Source organism: Syngnathoides biaculeatus, chromosome 1 (assembly GCF_019802595.1).
Source record: "Syngnathoides biaculeatus isolate LvHL_M chromosome 1, ASM1980259v1, whole genome shotgun sequence".
In the NCBI taxonomy this organism is placed as follows: Eukaryota; Metazoa; Chordata; class Actinopteri; order Syngnathiformes; family Syngnathidae; genus Syngnathoides; species Syngnathoides biaculeatus.
This window is the reverse complement of record NC_084640.1, coordinates 11,764,385-11,784,949: the sequence shown is the minus strand read 5'-3', so window position 1 is coordinate 11,784,949 and position 20,565 is coordinate 11,764,385. Positions and strand designations below refer to the sequence as shown.

The 20,565-nt window shown below is 42.0% G+C and overlaps 1 protein-coding gene across 5 annotated transcripts in view; it reads left to right on the top strand.

Moving 5' to 3' along the window:
• fndc5b (fibronectin type III domain containing 5b) overlaps positions 1-20,565 on the top strand; it is a 70,224-nt gene that overhangs the window by 7,629 nt on the left and 42,030 nt on the right. The gene's annotated exons all lie outside the window — the stretch shown is intronic.

Below are 20,565 nucleotides of genomic sequence, written 5' to 3'. Positions count from 1 at the left end.
TAACGTAATTATAAATGGGAAAATGCAAATAGGGAACATCTGTCCGTCCATCCATCCATGCCCAGACTTCCCTTTCCCCAGCCACTTCATCCAGGCCTTCCGGGGGGGTTCCCGAGGTATTCACAGCCCAACTGAGAGACGTAGTCTCAACAGCGTGTTCTGGGTCTTCTCGGCCTCACTGTCATTGCCCATTGAAGTCCCCTATTAGAACGATGGAGTCCCCAGCACTAGCGCTCTCCAGCACTCCCTATAAGAACTCCAAAAAGGGTGAGTTCTTGGTACTGCTATTTGGTGCTTACGCACTAACAACAGTCAGGAAAGGCGGAGAGAGGCTACCCTCTCGGGTGAACCCCAACATACAGACGCAGAGCCAATGGTGAATAAGTATAACCAAACCGACTCAGTGCCTCTCATCGTGGGCAACCCCAGAGTGTAAGAGAGTCCAACCCCTCTCAAGAGGAGTCGTACCATAGCCCAAGCCGTGTGTGGAGGCGAGCCCGACTATATCTAGTCAGAACTTCTCGACCTCACACACCAGCTCAGGCTCCTTTTCCTGCCAGAGAGGTGATATTCCACATCCCTAGAGCCAGCTTCTGTAGGCAGGGATTGGATCGTCACGGTCCCCGGTTTATGGAGCTTTGTTTTGTCTGGTCCTTCACCTAAGACCTTTTTGCAATGGGCCCCAGACAACTCGGCTCTTCGGATCATTGGGACACACAAACCCCTCGACCACGATAAGGTGACAGCTCAAGGAAGGGTTACAGACCTGTATTTATAATAACGTAATCAGATGGGTGACATAGCTTCTTATTAGAGTTTTAGAAAGACATAACTTATCGAGAGTCTGTACTGCAACTACATAGAGTGGTGGATGAACTCAGCCAGGTGCCATAGGAGGAGAAGTTTAGACAAGGGTTCCATTTCTGCCCATTAGTGTTTCATTTGCATGTGCAAATGTTCATCAGGAACTAAGTCGTCAATTTTTTTTTTATGTGCAAGTACTCAAGTACTTGTAGAGTGGAGGAGTGGTGACTCTTACCCCACGTCAAAGTAAATCACGTGGTCCTTTTAAAAAAAAAAAAAATAGATAAATTGAAAGCGAAAAAGGAGTTTAAAAACATATAGTTTGCACATTTTGAGCAATTATCTTTCAGATGTATTAGTTATTTAGGACCAAAACTCTGAATTCACTTTAAATTCAGGGTCATGCAGTGGATGCAGTGGAAAAAATTGTCAGCCTAGGATGGATGGATCTCCCGCACCCATTCTGCATGTTTCATAAGTGTTGCTGTGAGTCAAGATTTACTAAATCCACAGCTGCCCCCACAACCTTGACCGAATGCTGTCGTCATGACAACACACGGAACCAACTCTTCGCAAAGAATACCTTATTAGCGATTTGTGGAGAGGCCTACCCAGACTCTTGTTGGGAAGATTTCTGTATATTTTTCATGGCATCACAGAGCTTCTTCCATTGCAGTCACACCAAGAAGACGACCTTTTCTCACACGCATATCACGCTGTATCTGTCTGCTCGGCCTTGTAATTGTCATAATAATGTGTCCAGTGTGTGATGTGGAATGCCTGGCACGCAGGCGCTCCCGTCTCCTCAAGCCGTCTTCTCCCGTGAATGGGCCGCTTCAGCCCGGCTGAAGTAACATCATGCTTAACTTACGCAGATGGAGCAACGTCAAGTGCTCCTTTCTTCTCATTCTTTCAAAAAAAAAAAAAAATACACACTTTGTCACGCTGATGACGGCTACGTCGAAGGCAGTGACGAAGCTCGCCGTCCTCTCGCTGCGCTTATGCGTCTCACATATGTTTCTGTGTTATGTGCATATAAGGGAAGCCATTGTCATGGGACGACCACAGAGCGTCAAGGGCCCAGAGAGCAATCCTTCACACATGGATCACACAGAATGCGCACACACACATGCATACAAAGCCAGGAGGGCATCAGCTGTGACAGAGTTCATCGAGTTGGGCTGAGGGTTGGAATGCATAGAAGTAGAAGGACTGATGGGGTCGGGGGTTGACTGATCTGTATGATATAGTCAAGAACTTGCTTAGATAGAGAGAATGAGATGGTGGAAAAGCAAACTGATTGCATTATCAAGGAACAATGCTTTTAGATGAGTTGCAGTAAGTGAGTGGTTAATAAAAACCACATTAAACGTCAGTTAATTACGCTTACTTTCAGTATGTGTGGGTATTCTGATGTTGGAAAAAAAAAAAGCAACCAGGACGCATGAAATATTTGCTTTCCATTCTGAAGTCTCGTGGTCACCCAGTCCCGCATCCCGCTTACACACCCATGGTAGAAACTTAAGCCTGATCAGGTGCACAAACCTGAACTGAATTGTATCGCTTGAACGAAGCTTAACTTTAGGTAAGATGTTGAACCGGAGTTCATTCTTGCTGCAAGATAAGCTAGAACAGCAATTGTTGAAATAACCTAAAATATGAGGGGATATCCAATGGGCTGTAACTTTAAAATATCAAAACAACCCTGGCAGGTTTTATATAGAAATAAATGAGTAAAATATACCACGTCGTTGTCGTTAGACAACTCAAGAACAGAGAGAAAAAAGGAATGTCTCTGGCAAAGATAAGTATTGAAGTGGTTTGGTAGTACATACCTACAGAATTGCACCTTTCAAAGTTTCAAATGAATCAAATATTACAACGTAGCAAACATTCACTTGGAGTTTGAGTGCAAGCATCAGATTAGATTTCCATTTTGAAGGGTCCACTTCTCTCTTGCATGACTCCATTTAAAGTCAGCAGGAATGTCTAATTGAGATCATCAGTCCATTACTTTCTCCATTGCTTGTTACATCATGTTCCACCTCGGGTTATCCTGCAAATTGTGGCTGCCCTTTGACTCGGTCTTACCCCTCATTCTTTGATCACTGGCTGGCGGTTTTCTGCCCGGGGCTCGTCCTGCAACACTGCCCTGACCAGGAATGCTTTGGTTTTGATGTAAGAATGCCGGACTCATCTTTACACATGCTCTGTTTTTTGATGCTGTGGCCGCTGTAATTCAGTTTCAGTTCTGAGGTTCTTCTCCAAGGAGGCCACACGTCTCCCAACTTGGGAGCCGTCAATGAGCCTTGTGTGTATATTCATGGACGTCTGAATTGCATACTACGGATGAACTCGGTCTCCTAAAGGGGTCTATTGTTCCGTGCCTCATCTCGCTATGGACGAGCATCGCAAATGGGAGGGGCAGGGGTTGAGAAAAATTGTGGGCGAAGAATGGGAAGCGAAGAGGAAGAGTAACTGAAGAGAGAGAGGATTATGGGTATTAAACGAAAACTTAATGGATCACTGAAACGGGTGCCCTAAGAGAGCTCAATGTTTGTGGACACTGTCACCCTAAACAAAGCAGGAATGCCATGTTTAGGAGGATGAAGTTAATTATTTTTGTAGGGGAAACAGTGCCTGGCTCAGATTGTAAACAGAATTTTAATTAAAGCCACCCTTGCTGTGGTCAATCTCCACAATAGATACCATATGGCTTCATGGTGGACTTGGACAGATGTCCGTGCTGGGCCGGAGCGGGAAAAATAAGCACGACTATCGAGCTCTGATCTGCCTCGGCGACCTGGGGTGAAGGGGTCACGGACTTTGTGGTAAACAGCCCAAGCCGAAAGGTGCGATGATGTGGCTGCACTTTTAAATACAATACATAAATACACGTGACTGGCTCGCATTAACATCTTGACACAAACGATCATTTTAAATTGCAAATGAGGGAACAGTTGCGTTGTTTTGTTTTTCACCTTTCACTTCAGTTTCAGGGATTACCGATGATTTCAAACCAGTAAACAAAAAGCAGTTTAAAGGGAAACGTTTGGGACTTTCCATTAGGGACTTCCCATTTGAAATTCTAAAGACTGCCAGTCACCATCATAACATTATAAAAGCGTGTGAGGATTGTGGTATTGTCCAGTTTCACTCTCTGTCCACTTCCTCTTACTCCATCACAATCCAGAGAGGGGGACCGCTTGTGTCCAATTGTGTATTTTTACAGTGAAATGGAGGCTTTCTCTTAATTTTCAGCCTGTACAGTTCCTCTGCAGGAAATTACTCAAATCTATCCTGCATTGCCACATTGACATATAAATATACAATTTACAAGATTACAAGCTCACCAGACATCAATTTCTTTTTCCAAATAATATCCTGTCGCTGATAAATACGCTCTATTTGCCATTAATGAAATTTATTACAGCATTTTCATTCAAAACACATCCATTAAACTGGACCCAAGCGTCTTCATCCACCACTCAGCTGCTGATTGCAGTTTTTCTTTTTTTAAGTATTTAGTCTTTGTTTGAACATCATCCTAGCAAAGACTGGACGTTCTTTTAGGACAGCTCTTATGGTTGTCACGTTAGGTTACATCGGAAGGAAAGGGAGCCAAAGGACCCCGCCCCCCCCCTACAAAAATCCAGCAAAAGGGGCCCTGCAAAAAATGTTTTTTGGCACCAGCGATCTAAGAAATGACCAGACCAATTATAGTCTATTTCTACTGTAAACACACGTACACATCCCCACACACCCCAGGCACATGCAGGCCTGCAAAATGGTGTCAGTCCAGTATAAATCCCTTTTGACTTATGAGCATGCCGCTGACCTTATTGCCATGGCAACAGTTTCTACAGGATAACATAACATTGTGACAATGGTGACACGGTGTGACACAACAGAGCAGACGCTCATTGTGCGATATGCCACTCAGAGCTTTTTCTTTTTTTTTTTTTCCCCCCAACCTAATTTTAAATTTCTGTCTTTTGCTTCCCTCTCGTGCTTTGGGTGCTTTTTTCTTTTCTTGATGTGACCTGAATTTGTGTGAGTGTGTGTGTGCGTGTGTGTGTGTGTGTGTGTGTAAGAGAATTTATTTCGATGGAAAGGTCTTTGAGCTAGAGTGGAAAAGCATTTTTTGCAGTTGCTTTCAAAACAAGATTGATAAAAAGGTAGGTCAGGGCTCATCTCGTGTGTGCCCTCTCTTTCCATGCGTGTGTGTGTGTGTGTAAGCATTCATGTGCCCGTGTGTGTGTTTCAAATCTGTGTACACCCACGCAAGAGTCCTAAAATAAACGCTTCTCCTTTCATACATGTGAGCACATTCAGCAGAAGTGAACAACGCATCCACCCCCCACTCTTCCTCTTCTTCCTCTTCTTCCTCCTTCTCGCCATCTCCCCTCCGCTTTTGAAAATGCCAAAGGACAGCAGTGGATTGGAATTTTGGAGAAATGGAAACCAAAATTACAAAACTTAGTTTTATTTTACAAGATATTGTATCTGTGGAGATGCTTTAAGGGAGGAGGAAATGCAAAAGGGAAGTGAAAGTATTTGGCGTTTATTTTTTTAATCTACTTTAGTTCGTGTTAAGCTTATATGGAACACTTCTGTCTACATTAACAACAAATATCTAATGAGGGATTCAGTTTTTGTCTCTTTTTACCATCCGTAGCCACCTATTAGTGCAGTTGTAGTTTACAGTGTAGAACTCAACTGTACCATTTTTCATCATCATATTTGGAGCATCCCATGTACTGGCTCAAGTTAGGTAACCAAAATATTAAAAACACTTCCCCTGGTTACAGTTAATAGCTCTCTGACAGGGCAAAAAATAAAAAAAATGTCCCTGTGCTCACAGTTATGTAAAGATTCACATTGAGAAGTAGATGCAATGTGATGAGGGGGCTTTGCATGGGAGCGCTTTTTGGCAAAATGTGAGTGCATGTTCGCTGGCACTTGGCGTTAGCTCGCTGGAGCCCAAATTCCAATCAAGACTGTGCCTTCTGACAAAACACCAAGTTTCAGTGTCCATTATCATTACTCTGCCATTCCTGCTGGATGAGAACACATACATCCCTATTACATACCTTATTTTGTTGCTTTTTTCCTTCTGTATTTTAGTTTACAGTTACATTTTTGGTTAATCCCTTGACACAAATGGCTCTATCTTCATAGAGAGACAGCCTCAAAGTTACGCACTTCATGAAAATAGCGCCCAATATATCATCAGAAGACAAAATGCTGAATATAATGAGAGCTATTTAAAACTGATACATGGAGTAAACAAACAAAATTATGACCTCAAACACTCGCATATACTGTATGTTTTAGTTGTGGCTGTACCACCTGAGTATTATTACCTAGTGTAAGCGTGTTAGCCAAGGATGCTTAATTCTTTTAGTAGTGTTAAATACAGTTAAATCTTTTTGTACAGTGTCTACCCTCATAGCTAAAAAAAAAAAAAAAAAAAAAAAAAATTCTAATTCCCAGTTTATTACGTACCTAAAAAGACTTGCTGTGTTTATTTGTAAATACTTCATAATTAAATGCTATTCAGGAAAGAGGCTTAGAGAATTACTGTACTCTATATCGTGGCTCTCCTGCACATGTTCATCCAGTCAGAAGAGTCAGCGCTCAAGTGTCCTCGCACTTTCCGAAATCCAAACCCAGCTGCAGGATTCTTCTACTACAACCCACAATTAGAAATACTTAACATTTGCTCAGTTGGCCTGATAGCCACCTGATGATGAGTTTGCCTCCATCACCCCTTTTGTGTGTCCCGGCTCATTCAGCACTTGCGAGTAACACTATGCGGTGCCCACTTGACAAAATATGGAGTATGAGGCATAGATGGATGGGCGTGAGTCAGAGGGGAGAAGAGAGGGAGAAGTGCTGATGAATGGCTTGATGGCACACTGACCCACTAATGTTTGCAGCTGCGTCGCCAGTGGCTCCGCGTAGCCTCATGAAACAGACAAAGACTGATACATAGAAATTAATAAGGCCTTTTATCTGGACTTAGAACCCCTCCTTAGACTCCTTCCAAGGGAAAGGGATTTTTAGATCCTCTTATTGTAGGGACTTTAAGCCAGAGCTACTCATTCACCGTTGTATTTCTCGTCTGCTGATTTACGCACGGAAACAACACACAGTGCTGTCATTTTTGCTAATCACAGATCGGTGTTGGTACAGATCTTGAAAGAGAGGAAGCCACGCAGTGGCTAAATAGGAAGCTTACAGTAAAACTGGTTTCACTACAACTACATTTGAACAAAGAGTGTCTACTTCAGGGAAATTTATTTTGGGAGAACCCTTTGATACGATTGAGCAACAGGCTCTACAGTATATTGAAACTAACATCTTAAAAGATCATTGCAAGTTCCTCAACCTTTTATAACCCCATGTCTTATGACCAACTTTCACATTGGTTGAGTGAGAGTTATTTCTTAATCACAAACATATTTACACGTGCAGGGCACGGCGTTATCTAAACTAGCAACAATCTTATAAAATCTAACGGTCCAAAAGAACCCCCAGTTTGATAAGTAGAACAGCACGCATTGGCTGACAGATGAGTGCCAAGGTCAAATGTGAACTAAAGCTCAAAATGAAACAGAAATGTTGCTTTTATGTTCTCCTTTCATGTTCTTCTGTTCATCTTGTGCAAGTGACCTACAGATAAGGATAAAATACAATATCCCAACTACATGCTATAAATGCTATTCATTTAATAATGTTTGTTTTAATTTGCAGTAGGGTTGCACAGATTGATTATGAGTACAGCTATGTACGACTGCTCGCCAATATCAAGTAACCTGTATTTGACAATTGTCTTTTTAAATGTAATATTGTTCAGAAACACAATCTTTTCTTGTACTTGCCATGCTTTTTACTTAATAGTAACACGCTTTAGTGTACCAACTTATCATTACAGCATTTTAACATGCAAAGGTCTAATATGGTAGAAAGTGGTTGGAATGACTCAGGGAGTGTCTGCAATCCTGTGCATCTATGTGAATATATAATATATAATACCATAATCAATGCCTCTGTGGCGACCCCAAACGGGACATGCCAAAAGAAAAACCAGAAGTATAAGCAATATGTCTGGATTAGATTGAAAGAGCAGCAAAACCGCTTCACTTTATTTAACTCGAGTTCTATTCCACTACAGAATATGCAAAAGCAAGCATCCAACCACATCATCTGCAGCCTACCCCAAATCAGAGCCACACAGGCCCCGGGCAGGTGATTCTCGAGGAATGGCGCTGAGTTTGCATCGCGCCGTTTGTGGCGAATTTGTGTTGCGTGAGTGCGGCACGGCGGCGTATACTGTTGAGGTGACGAGGAGGGAAGGGTCAGTAAGTGGCCTTTGCTGAAAAATACTGCCTCCACAGCCTGGAAAGCTACTGCAGCAGGGCTAACGTTGGCATCACCAGTAATAAACACACACACACACAAACATTGGTCGCTCCCTTGCAGCACACCCTCTGGGCTGGCACATGGAGCAGTGGGGGGAGGGAGGTTGTGTGCCCAAGAATGAGGCTGAAACGAGAGCGAGATGTGGCGATGGCAAGATGGCCTCATGGCTCTGCCTGCCTTTGAGCGCTGCTTTTAAAATGAAATCCATTTGGCTCAAAAGTACATCTAAATGCACCGCGCAGAAAAAAATTTCACTGTGGAAAAAAATCTTCATGTTTCAAAGACCGATAGTGGCAGGATCCCAAAATGATTCCATGTTGGCTGTTTTATTTTATTTTTTTATCTCTTTTTTTTTTTTTCTTTTTTTAGGGAGGTGGGTGCAGTAAAGGGAGCGCTACAGGCATGTTGTTATATAAATTATTGTAAAAAGAATTGATTGGCAGACAGCAAGATGTGATGGGAGTCAGGAAAGGCAGAGAAAGGAGAAAAGGAGGGGTGTTGTGCGCGTTGACCTAATTCCATGCAAATGGCTGCTCGAGTGGCAGACTTAAATGTTGGTGCTCCACTGTACATTGTAATGTAGGAGTCGGGATTAACACGCCAGGCGCGTTTTTTTGCTTCACACACATGTAATCTATATGCATATGCTCCCTAATTATGGTGCTATGTATTTTTTTTATCAACATGCGTGGACCCAGTTAACAGGATGGGGGAAAAAAATAGATTTGCAGAGACAATTGAACGTCAAGGAAATTGAGCTCAAGAAAAAGTGACTATCACAATTAGAGTACAGGTTGCCAAAAAAAGCAGAGGAGTCCTAATTTTGGGTACCTGCCAAATTATACACCTTGAAAGATTCTCACTTCCTTTGCGGACTGGAAATTTTATCATTAAGATTCATGCATTATTCACTTTAATTAGCGAAGATGTCAAAATGGGTCCAGACCACGTAATAGAGTTGGCATCTAAATGGGCAAAGCAAATGGGGGTCTCACATGATTCATGCACATCATTGCCATGAAGCTCATTTCCAGCAATTTCATAAACAAAATATTACTGGAAACGTAAGACTGGAGGTTTGCAGTAATAAAAGGAACCCAAGTATTAGCAACGGCTAATAGTGTCAGTCACATGACCAAAGGCACAATATTTGTGTATTCTGGCATTGTAGGTCTATTTAAGCCTGGGAGTCAGACTTCTATTGAACTTGACAAGGTCGCCTTTTATTGGATTCTCTTGTGTTGTTCCCCTTGCTCTATATATATATATATATATATATATATATATATATATATATATATATATATATATATGAAGCCTTACACCTGAACTGTAAACGCTGCAATATTGTAATTGCATTTCTTCCAAGCATCTAAAAGGGTGTTTTATTACTATACTGTACTGTTAAAACCGGACGTTCTACTACTGCTATCTAGATGCTGCTGAGGCCTGCAGAATAGCCTCCAGCCTCTCCTAGGACAGAACCTGATGCAATATAATTGCACTGCATTCAAATTGGCACATTTAGTGATGCCGAATATCAGCGGCGAACATCTGCCGGTGGCAGTTAAAGATATTTGCGTGGGTGTGAAGAGTGTCAACATGTTTAAAAAAAAAAAAAAAAAAAAAGCATTTCAACACCGACGAAATCTCCGCTGGAGAGGTGCAAAAATGTTCTTAAATGGGTGCCAGAGATAAAATTAAACATTTGTAGAATGATAGCTCAAGTTGTAGAGACATTGGGACATTTCCAGGCGCCTTCTCTTGCTTGGATTCGTCTTTTTTTTTTTTTTACTGTTGAAAATCGTAAAACCTCTGGGGTAAATCCCAATCTTTTCCACGGCCCTGGTTGACTGCCAATGTATTCACTATTTAGAAATAAACATTTTTCCCATTGGAAATTACGGAAGTGAAAGTGGATCCAAATGTTGCCATCCTAAAACCTTTTTATAACTAAACTGTCCCACAAGTGTCAATGTAAATTAACCACCGTTAATTTGAATGACATTTTCTGTGATGCCATGCATGCATCTTATGAGGGGAATTATGATGTTAATTAAACTGCGATCTAATGAGTTGTGGTATAGGCACGCAACTTTTAGGTGACTTTAGATCCAAATTTTCCTAAAGTTTTTGTCACATTTTGTATTCTGCAACCTTAGGCGTGTTCAACTTTATGTTTCCAATACCCTGCAGGTTTTACATTTTCGTTTATGTATTCCACCCGCTTTAAGATTATGAAAAAGCTTCAGCGCAGTGTCCTTGCTTCCATATTCAAATGACTACGAATGTGTGTGATTTTCAAAAGGGTTCCATTTCTCAAGCGAAGAGAGACAACGTTTATCTTGTTGCCTTTGATCAACAGAGGCCCGATTAGCATTTCCAAAATATTTCGTCAAACTCACGAAAGATCGGGGAATGATCGGAATTCAATGCCCTGGCTTTATCTGGCCGTGCGATCATCCTTTGGATCACCTCCTCTCTTCTTCATCTGGCAGTAAAACTTTATTCTGACTGCTCAGTGCGCGCACGTGGATGCGCATACACAAGGGCCGCATCTCCTTTTACACACCGCTGCCACCTCATTTATAACACAAACACACACTTTCTGATGCTATCGCTTCCCCCACTTCTATAACACTGCCCGATGAGCTAAAAAAAAAAAAAATCCCCTGGCACCACTGGATAATGAGTCATCATTCACTACAGCAAATGAGTACACACGCGCACACGCTCACAAAAACATCTCCTGTCCCTTAATGTCATTATAGCACCCACTGGTTCAAATTATACTCAATCAGTCGGACTTGTTTATCTGTTGGTGGCTCGTGTGTACGCGCCTGCCATTATCTCCGGTGCCTCCGTCCCTTTCTACTACCTAATGTGCAGCCAGCAGCGGCGCTTTCCCGTGAACGGTCACATTTTACTCCTCCCCACGCCCCCCCCAACAACATCAATGAAGGTATCGCTATTGGGATCTGATAAACTCATTGACTCCCAGACTGTCTCAATGAAAAGCCCATTAGGATGCAGCTCGACGTCTCCAAAGCGACATAGAACAATGAGGAGAATGTTAATTAACCTTTTTTTCGGGTGGGGGGGGCAGCAAGGTAAACACCCCCGATTGGTCTGGATTCCTGTTAGCATTTGTTCTGCCGCATTATCACGCAGTTGCTACACAATGCAGACAGTGATAAACATTCTTAGAATAACAGGACCTTTTTATTTGGCAGGATGCTCTCGGCTGAGCGCTGCAGGAAGGGAAGTACTGTATATGAGCGTTAACACAAGGGACAGACTCGATGCCATATTTCCCTTCGTCATAAAAAATGTTTCACCTCGGCTGAAATACTGGTAAATGTCACGTATTGCTACGGTTTTCAAACACACATTGTTTGTGTGGTGTAATGCATGCCACATGGAATTTATGTAGGAACTGCAGCAATTACATTTCCCCTCTGGCATAAAAAAAAAAAATGTATGTATGGGCCATTTCATTGGGTACAAAAGCTGTCTAATGAGGTGACGTGATGGTACTTACCCGACCCGTTTTTCAAGATAAAAGCCATCATTTATTAGATTTAAAAAAAAAAAAAAATCCATTTTATTTATTTTGGTAGGGTTGACTTTCAGGCAAAGATTTGCGATCCGAGCACTTTGTGGTGACTGTTTGAATGTGAAGCAACACATTTAGACAGACAATACAATACTCATCGGCGTAGATTTTCCCACCTAGAAAATTATTATTGTAGCTTGCTGAGTCACTTATGGTTGTTGTGAAAGACTTTTTAATTTGTTTATGTGTGGCTACATTATACTTGTTCCCAGTGGCAAAGTCTTGCACACCAGAAGCAGCCACCACTAATAACCATAACTCACCAACAGTTAAATCCTTCACATTCTATTTAATTATGCTGTTATACGATTTTATAAAGTACAATATCATAGAGCGCTACTTTACTTTACTTTGTTTTGGCTTGTGTTGGGGGAGCAGGAAATGGGACCAAATGAAAGTATGATGCAATGCAGTTCTACGCTAGTGTAAACCACAACTACACCAATAAACATATTAAATGAGTGATTGGTGAGCGGATTTTAGATCCACTTCATAGAAGTCTTTGCCATTTCTTTTTTAATTAGGGTGCATTTTCTCTAATACATCCTTTTTTTAAAAAACAAGTACTACATCAATGATGAATGTATGACTTTTGAGTCCAGTCTTGTTGATTTTAGTGGTCCAAGGTCATAAGTTGATGCCACTCTTAAATAGCTAACCTTGTCACTTCAGGCTTGCTGTGTTTTTATGCCAACCGTTATTGTAAATAATATGCAAATGCATTCTTGGCGAGGTGCTATGATTGACATCCAAGGCGTCAAAGCCTCCCCAGTGGGATGGCGGGTGGGGGAGATGGTCAGTCCATGCGTGGACACTTTCACAGACCAGCAATTAACACAATGAATACAATCCAGACATCCAATTAGAGCACTGCGGTAAACCCCTTATCAATGGAAATGAGCCCTGGAACATGCAGAAAGGCACTTGAGTGCTTTCATGCAGGATAGCAAAAAGAAGAAGAAAAAAAAGTGAGAAACAAGTGTGTGTTTAAAAGAGCAGCAACCAAAATGTGAGAGTGGGAAGGAAGCTGAGGCAACGTGCATGGGAGAGTGTGGGTTGGAAACCGGCGAGTGAGGTTGTGACGAAAGCAAAAGCAGCGCCGCATGAATCTTTCATGAGGCGGGCTTCAAGCGTGCACATTTACTGCTTACTGTATACGTTGGGATGGGGCGGCGTGTAGAAGAGTACGTTTGCACATGTGCGCTCCCGTTGTTTTTTTTTTTTTTTTTTTGTACCTGCCACAGTGAAGATTGTGTGCTTGGATACAGTGTGTGCGTTAGTAGGAGGATAAGATCAGCGGTTTGGTAAATTTTGTGTGGGATCACACCAACACGCTTAACTGTGAATGCCAAAAAGTACACTCCTCACGAAAAAACAAACGGGTTGCACTCAGAGTGAAATTGCCGCTGATTTTAGAGTGTCAGTCACATCACCTGCTTACGCCATAGCTATAGAGCGACTGGATGAGTCACAGAGTAGTACGCGAGAGGATTTCCTTGGAAATTACAGAACATAAACACCTATAGGGAATTTTGCCATCCCTCTCTGAGTTAGAGAACAGCAGGTTGTACAAAAAAAAGTAAAATATTAAGTTGAGAAAGCAGAAATGTAAAGGTTTCGGTGTATCTTCGGTTAATTTTCCACCGGTAAGAACAAAATCCTTCACTTTTTATGTGCAGTTTATTTTCATTCTTCAAGTGCAACCTCTGAAGCTTAAAACCTCAGTGCTCCTTAAATTTGGAGTTTTGTGGAAATATACATTTTCAATGTAGAATTGTTGAACTGTCATGACGTCGTCAGCGTAAAACACAAGCTGCACCTGAGAAGAGAAGCAGCAGTAAAACAGGCCAAAATCCTGATGACTAGTTGCATATTGGCTATGGTTTCGCCAAATGAATGCAACAATGTACAATAAATTTGTAATAATTTGAGGTTCAAGTAATGATAATGTGCAGTACATGTTGCACATTTTGGTCCCCATCGGAATAATTAGGATTTTGATTCAGGCACCATGTTGGGAAACTGGTTAGCACATCTGCCTCAAAGTTCTGAGGAACGGGGTTCAATTCCCAGCCCACCTATATGGAGTTTGCATGTTCTCCCCTTGCCTGAACGTTTTCTTCAGGTACTTTCGTTTCCGCCCGCATCCCCAAAACATGCATGATAGGTTAATTAAAGACTCTAAATTGTGCTTAGGTGTGACTCTAGGTACAAATAGTCATTTATATTTACCCTGGAATTGGGTGGTGACCAGTTCAGGGTGTACCCGTCGCCTGCCCGGCGATCGCTGGGATAGGCTTCAGCACTCCGGCGACCATAGGTAGTAAATGCTTAATTATTAATAACTGTGTGACAATAGTAAAACAAATTGGATGTTTGATGTGCCTCTGCAAATATGCCATTTAATATCACTCCTGATTTGTCATTGAAATTAAGATGTTATGACTATTGTTGTGTTATTGTTCAGCCGGGAGGTTCCACGAAATCAGTCCATGGTTTTGTCAGGTGTGTTCTCTCATGAGCTGTCATGTCATGAGATGGTGCTTTCTGCCAGTCATGTACTCAAGCGGCATAATCTCAGTATCTCACTCTGGTTTAGTCGTGTGGATGTGTGTGTGGAGATGGGTGTATGGGTGGTAATGGGATTGAGCTCATCATGTTAAATCCAGTCACATCAGCAGTATTTCACTGCTCGCCATCATCACTTCTTCTTCCTCTTGAATGACATTATGCTTTTCAACCAACGTGAATCATTTCCAAACTCAATTGCTTCAAGCTGAAGTGATCTGCAACCGGAGGCTCCGCTAACCTGATTTGTCTTCCAATGTTTTAATTATAGGCTCTAACGCTCCTTTTTCTGTTATTATTATTATTATTATTTAAAAAGTGCATAATGCTGCCGATTCTGATGCTGTAACTGAACGCCTGCAGCATAAGTGGAACATCCTCATTTCTCAATTTGGGAGCGCTGTGATTACTTATTTTTATCTCATGCAGCCCTTTTCATCATGCAGTTGGGTGATTATATTTTCAAAAATTACGTCCATTAGTACACTAACTATCCACAATATTAGGAACACCTTTTATCGGAAGTACACCTGATTGACAATCATCCACAAATTTTCATATGTCATGTACCTTGCTGATATTGTCAGTCAAAATTGGGTGTGATGATGCAATTGTTAGATTGGATCTCCATATAACATGCAAGTGCACATTATTTTTTTTCAACCTAAAAATGAAGAACTTAAAAGGTTATAAGTCTGAGTTGGTTCAACCAAAACTGATTCTTGTGAACCGTAGCTATTTATCAGATCAAACCTAGATGAAAATAAGGAAAAGTCAGGGATTAAGTGAGTAAATTTGTCTGGGAATATTCTGGGCCTTTATCGCTAGATCACTCAATATGGTATTTAAGGAAGTAAATAAGCGCCACCAGGATTTGAATTTGAAATGTAAAGTGATCACATTTTCAATAGTTGTATTTCAGTGTAACTTTTCAATGTTACCAATTCATCTGGCTACAATTCGCTGTCTGAAATTCACCCTCTATGCCATCAGGCAGGGTTACTTCAGGTCAGAACCAAACAGCCAGTCATTCGCAGTCACGCTTTCATAGTATGTGACGTCACGTGACTAAGAAAGCAAAACTGCGGTTGGCAGGATGTTCGGTTCTGACCTGAAGTAACCCTGCCTGGTGGCTTAAATGGCGAATTTCAGACAGCGAATTGTTGCAACTACTGAAAATGTCATCACTTTACATTTCAAATTCAAATCCCGTTTTCTGTGGCATTTCAAATTCAAATCCTGGTGGCACTTATTTACTTCCATAGATACTATCTAACGTTTTGATTTTACAATAAAGCCTCATTTTGACGCGCCCCATTTATTTCATATTTCTTACTCATATACCTGAAGCACCACATCTGTTTCATCTGAAAAGCATTCCATCTATGGGTGTTGTTGGGAGAGCTGTGACCTGTCTGTCAAATAAGCAAGGATTCATCTTGTAAGACAGACAGGTTTAACATTGTTTAGCCTGGTTTTATTTTCCAAATTACACTGCAAAGATGTATTTTGCTTAGCAATCGTTAACCTGTGTGTGACCTGAAATTTAAACAACCCCCGATGAGGAGATAAAATTACTCAGAATGGTCCTCAGTGGAGAAGAGAATTCCACCAAGGCAACAAGCCTCCAATTTGCATCCTCACCGAATTGTGCACCCTCACAGGGATGCCCGCTTCCTGAAATTTGAGAGATGCATATATTCCCAAAGAAACTGTTAAGCTGAGAAAAGTAGGGAAAGCATTTGCAAGCTGAGTATCCCTTCAAAATAACTTGTTTTTCCTCCACTTTTCCCCCCTGATTTGTGAGACTTTCAAAATCAATTTGGATGAAAATTCCCAGTCTAATCCAGTGTCTACATCTGTTGCCTCACTCTCCACACTGCGGCGTAGGGAGTAAACAGGTGCATTTCATGTCTGGGTCACTTTCCGGGCCACTTTTTCCCGCATCCTCCTGTCTCCTCGCAATATCCATCCAATAGTCTCTTTGGCCCCCAGCCCCATCCTTGCTCTACCCCTGATTATGTCCTGGTAATGAGAGGTCTAGACATTCTTGATTAGGATTAAGGCCCGGGAAGGCAGGCACGGCGAGGTCACGCAGCGAGAAGCCGCTTTAGCTCGGACACACACTGCTGCGGAGATGGGACGTGCACCAAGAGGGTGCCGGCCAGAGGTTTTTGAGGAACATTTAAGGGGTCACGGAGAGGGAAGAGGAAAAGAGAGATCTAAAGGGTGTGAATACAAGCAGCCGTCATTGAAGTAGACAGTAACACTTGGTCTGATTACCAGAAAAATCACTATTATGATGAAATGGCCTGCAGCGCTTCAGTAATAGTGTTTTCTAACTGGGTGTGGCCTATTAAGATTATACTAAGAGGATCACATCATATTTTGGGACAGAAAATATGATTTTATTTTTTTTTATCACTGTGGATGTCATATTGTATTGAATGGCCAGGAAAGTAATACAATGTACTTGTGTACCACCTTTCAGCATCGAGATAAGTTAATTTTCCAATTCTTTGGTCAGGACTAGTACCCTTCTTTGCTGGTTTTGGAATAAAACTAACAAAAAGGCCAAGAAAAAGCAGAATGTTATCTTTGGATGCTCACTGAAGTGTGGTCTCCTCCAATTCTTGGGTCTGGATAATCATTCCAACTACCATATTTTCCAGATGACAAGCCGCTACTTTTTTCAGGTGCTGTGAACCCTGTGTCATATTTAACGATGTGGCAAAAAAATAATATTTTTTTTGTTTGGTTGCCAGAGGCTATGAGTTTAAAAGTACACAAAAAAACTTGGCCGTTCCCGATGATGCACTTGGGTTTGGGAATGTGCAAATGCCTCCAATGTGTAGAAGAAGAAGGCTTGACTTTCAGTGCATGTGGAAGAAGAAGAATCTACCTCAATTTCGGCGTAAAAGACGAATCTACCTCAATTGCGTACAGAAGAAGAAGAAGCTACCTCGAGACTGTTGAAGAATACGGCACTAGTTTTGGGTGCTCTCAAAGCAGGACGCAGCATGACACGTGCAAACGCAAAATATATATTTTGATTTGAGTCATTTAAAATCTTCCACAAAAATTGGCCGCACGCATAGGTCTTCCTTTTCTGAGGTTTGCCAGTGGATCTTAAAAAGCATGGAGCAGCGTGAAAGGATCGACCATCACCAATGAATTTCGAAAGGCTGGACGACTACGTGAGGAGAACAGCTCAACTTCAGCGGTGACTCGAGATGAAAGACATTGAGGGCGACAGAGAGACTGAAATAGTGTGTGACGGAGACTTCCTGAGGCTCTTCAACTCCAACACTGAAGACAACTTTCGTGGTTTGAGTGAATAGGAGGAGGGGGAGTCAAAACAATGACTTTTCTGTTATGTTTCGAGCCATTTTACTGGCCGTGTTAAAGTCACCTTTTTAGAAATAAAGCATGTAAATAAACATTTACAAAGGCTTTCTGTGGGAACATCCAATTTCACAACATAGTCCGTAGAATCAGGCGTGGCTATTGTATGGGAAGCATGTTAGCTAGCAAGCTACAAGGTGGCTAGCCTCATTTGCATCGAAACAGAGCTTTCTACGTTGCAATGACCTGGTGGGATATATTACAACAACCACATCCTATAAGCAACTATATTTTCATGGCTCAAACATGTACGGATGTCTAAAACAATAGTTTCTACAATGTCTCAGCCTCAATAACGTTCAGCACTCACATGTGTGAGATATACATCCGCGTAATGAGTGTTGTTAGCAAGTACTTGAATCTGCGGAATGTCTCTAATGAATGTGTAAATGACTGCGCTAACCTACGCGCACACACTTCGCTGCCAGACGGCGACAAAGTCCCTTTGCTGAAAAGCTTTACATTCACACCCTGTCTTCATTCACATCTCACATACAGCACATCCACACATCCATGCTCTGGGGCATGAATGTAAGATAACAGGGACATATTAATGTGTGCTAATGATGTCATTATCTCCCAATGAGTGTAAATGAAGCGAGAGATGCAACAGAGTGGAAAGTGTAGGTTCTCCCCATCAGTTTTGAGTGTGTGTGAACTGGTTTTGGAAAGTTACGCAAGGAGCTTGCAGAGTATGGAAACCTGCAGAGCAGACAAAACAAGTGACAAATGCATGTTCAGGAGATCCTCAGAAGTCAAACAGATTTTTATTTTCTGGGTAGTTTTTTGAATTCCAAATTGTTTCAATGTTCCACCCTAATAGTTTAGACGGTCAACTGTATGAAGTATGTTACGCTGGTCTATTTTAACTTTGAAAATTTATATAGCGCCGACATTTATCCGTACGCAGGAGGCGGTTGTTGAGTTCTGGACCGCACGGGATTCCATCAGAGTTATGTTGAGTAACGCACACTGAAATCCACTCCAGTCAGCGACGAGTCATTTGTGTCATTTCATCGGCACCACAGCTGTGGATGCTGAAGAGCCCGTCTGCTTTTTCCACCGTTTATCGCATGCAGCCACATGTTTCGGAGGCTTGCATCATCGACTCCTACACGTGTGGGCCCGCAAGTTTACTCCTCTCCAAAAGCGCCGGACAATTTTCCTGCACACTGATTGGTGCCATGTGGTAATGGGAAGTCGGTCCGTAAGGTGTGTAAAGTGTTTGTATTGCATGAGGATTCACAATGTATAAAGTAGGAAACTCGGTCTCATATATATCGTCTTGCTAGAATTTGAAATGGAGTCCCCTTGCTTTGGAGTGACACAAAAAGAGTGTTTTCACAACCTTGAGCAAGACACAACAGTGTGACCGTCATTACTTCAAAAAATAGCTGAAGATGAAGCTATATAGTGCCACTCTGGTTCATGGATCTTGAAACTTTTCATTTATCATGCCGCAAACTGAAATCCTCCAAAGACAGCTGAGAATGCCATCACCTAGGTCCGAGTTCAACGAAATCCTTTGCCCAAAAATGTGTCTGATGAGAGGCCAGTTTGGAAATGATGCAGTTGTTGATGGGCAATTCATATGACAGGAAACAAAAAGCTTTTAGGATAAAAGGTGAAAGGCCTTCAGCCATGGAACGCTTCATTAAGTCCAGTTCCTGCTGGTAACCTATTGTGCTAATCTTGAGATGGAGTTTGCTGTAATGCTTAATGTAAAAAAAGAGAATACGCTGAGAGTAACTCTTGTACAGTGGCCTACTTAGCTACAGGACAAAATGATCCAGTTCCATTCGGTCCACCACAGTACAGATCAGATGAGCAAACACAACAAGTGAACCATGCCATACAATTGCGACTGGTACACCTATTAATTTTGGTACGAGCTAAACTGCATTGCTCGGTAGACTAGTTTCCCTTAGACTGCCAATCTTAGTGGTCAAGCTATAGGTTGTCCAAAAATGCTTCCAGGAATTGAAAGTAAGGAACAAATGCATCAGTTTTAAAATAGAACATAGATGATTACATGGGTCTGGTTCCTCTTTTTCTCTTCTTGTAGTGAAACCCGTCGAGCTGTTACCATTCCAGACGGAGCTACGTATCTAATTTGTAGTGAAACATTTCCCCATTGTTGAGGCGCCACTGCTAGTTCGCTTGGCAAACTGTTGATTTTCGGCGAGGCATCAGTGTTTGCGATTAATCGATTCCAAGATTTAACTGTCAATGCGGAGCGGGGAACTCGATTACTAGACTATTCGACTAGCCGACTAGTCTGTTCAACTCCCATTTGGTGAATGACATCACCGGATGATGAACTGAAATGACTTCTCTCTCTAAGGGGATGCTAGCTTCTTGTTTATACCAAAACAACTAAATCACAGTACAATGGTTGCCACATGCGAGCTCGGTTGGGATGGTGCCAAAAATAAACCCTTGTTTGTTAGAACCGCAGACAACAGGGACATCTTCTTTTTTTTTAATTGCAAGATGAGGCACCAGAATGTGAAAGGGAATCAGTCATTTGTACCTACGACTTCTTCAGTCGAGCTGTCTCTCCAGCCTGACGACTCTATTTCGTTCCGTGTCCGCTTTTATTCTGCCTGATGAGTTTCCAGGCTGTCAGAGGCTGTATCTCAACTCTCTATTCGCAACCCTCCTCTTGCTCACCCCCATTGGTTCTTGCTCTGTCTCTATCATTTATGGACCGCTCTTCACTGCTAGTCGGGGTCGGTGTTGAG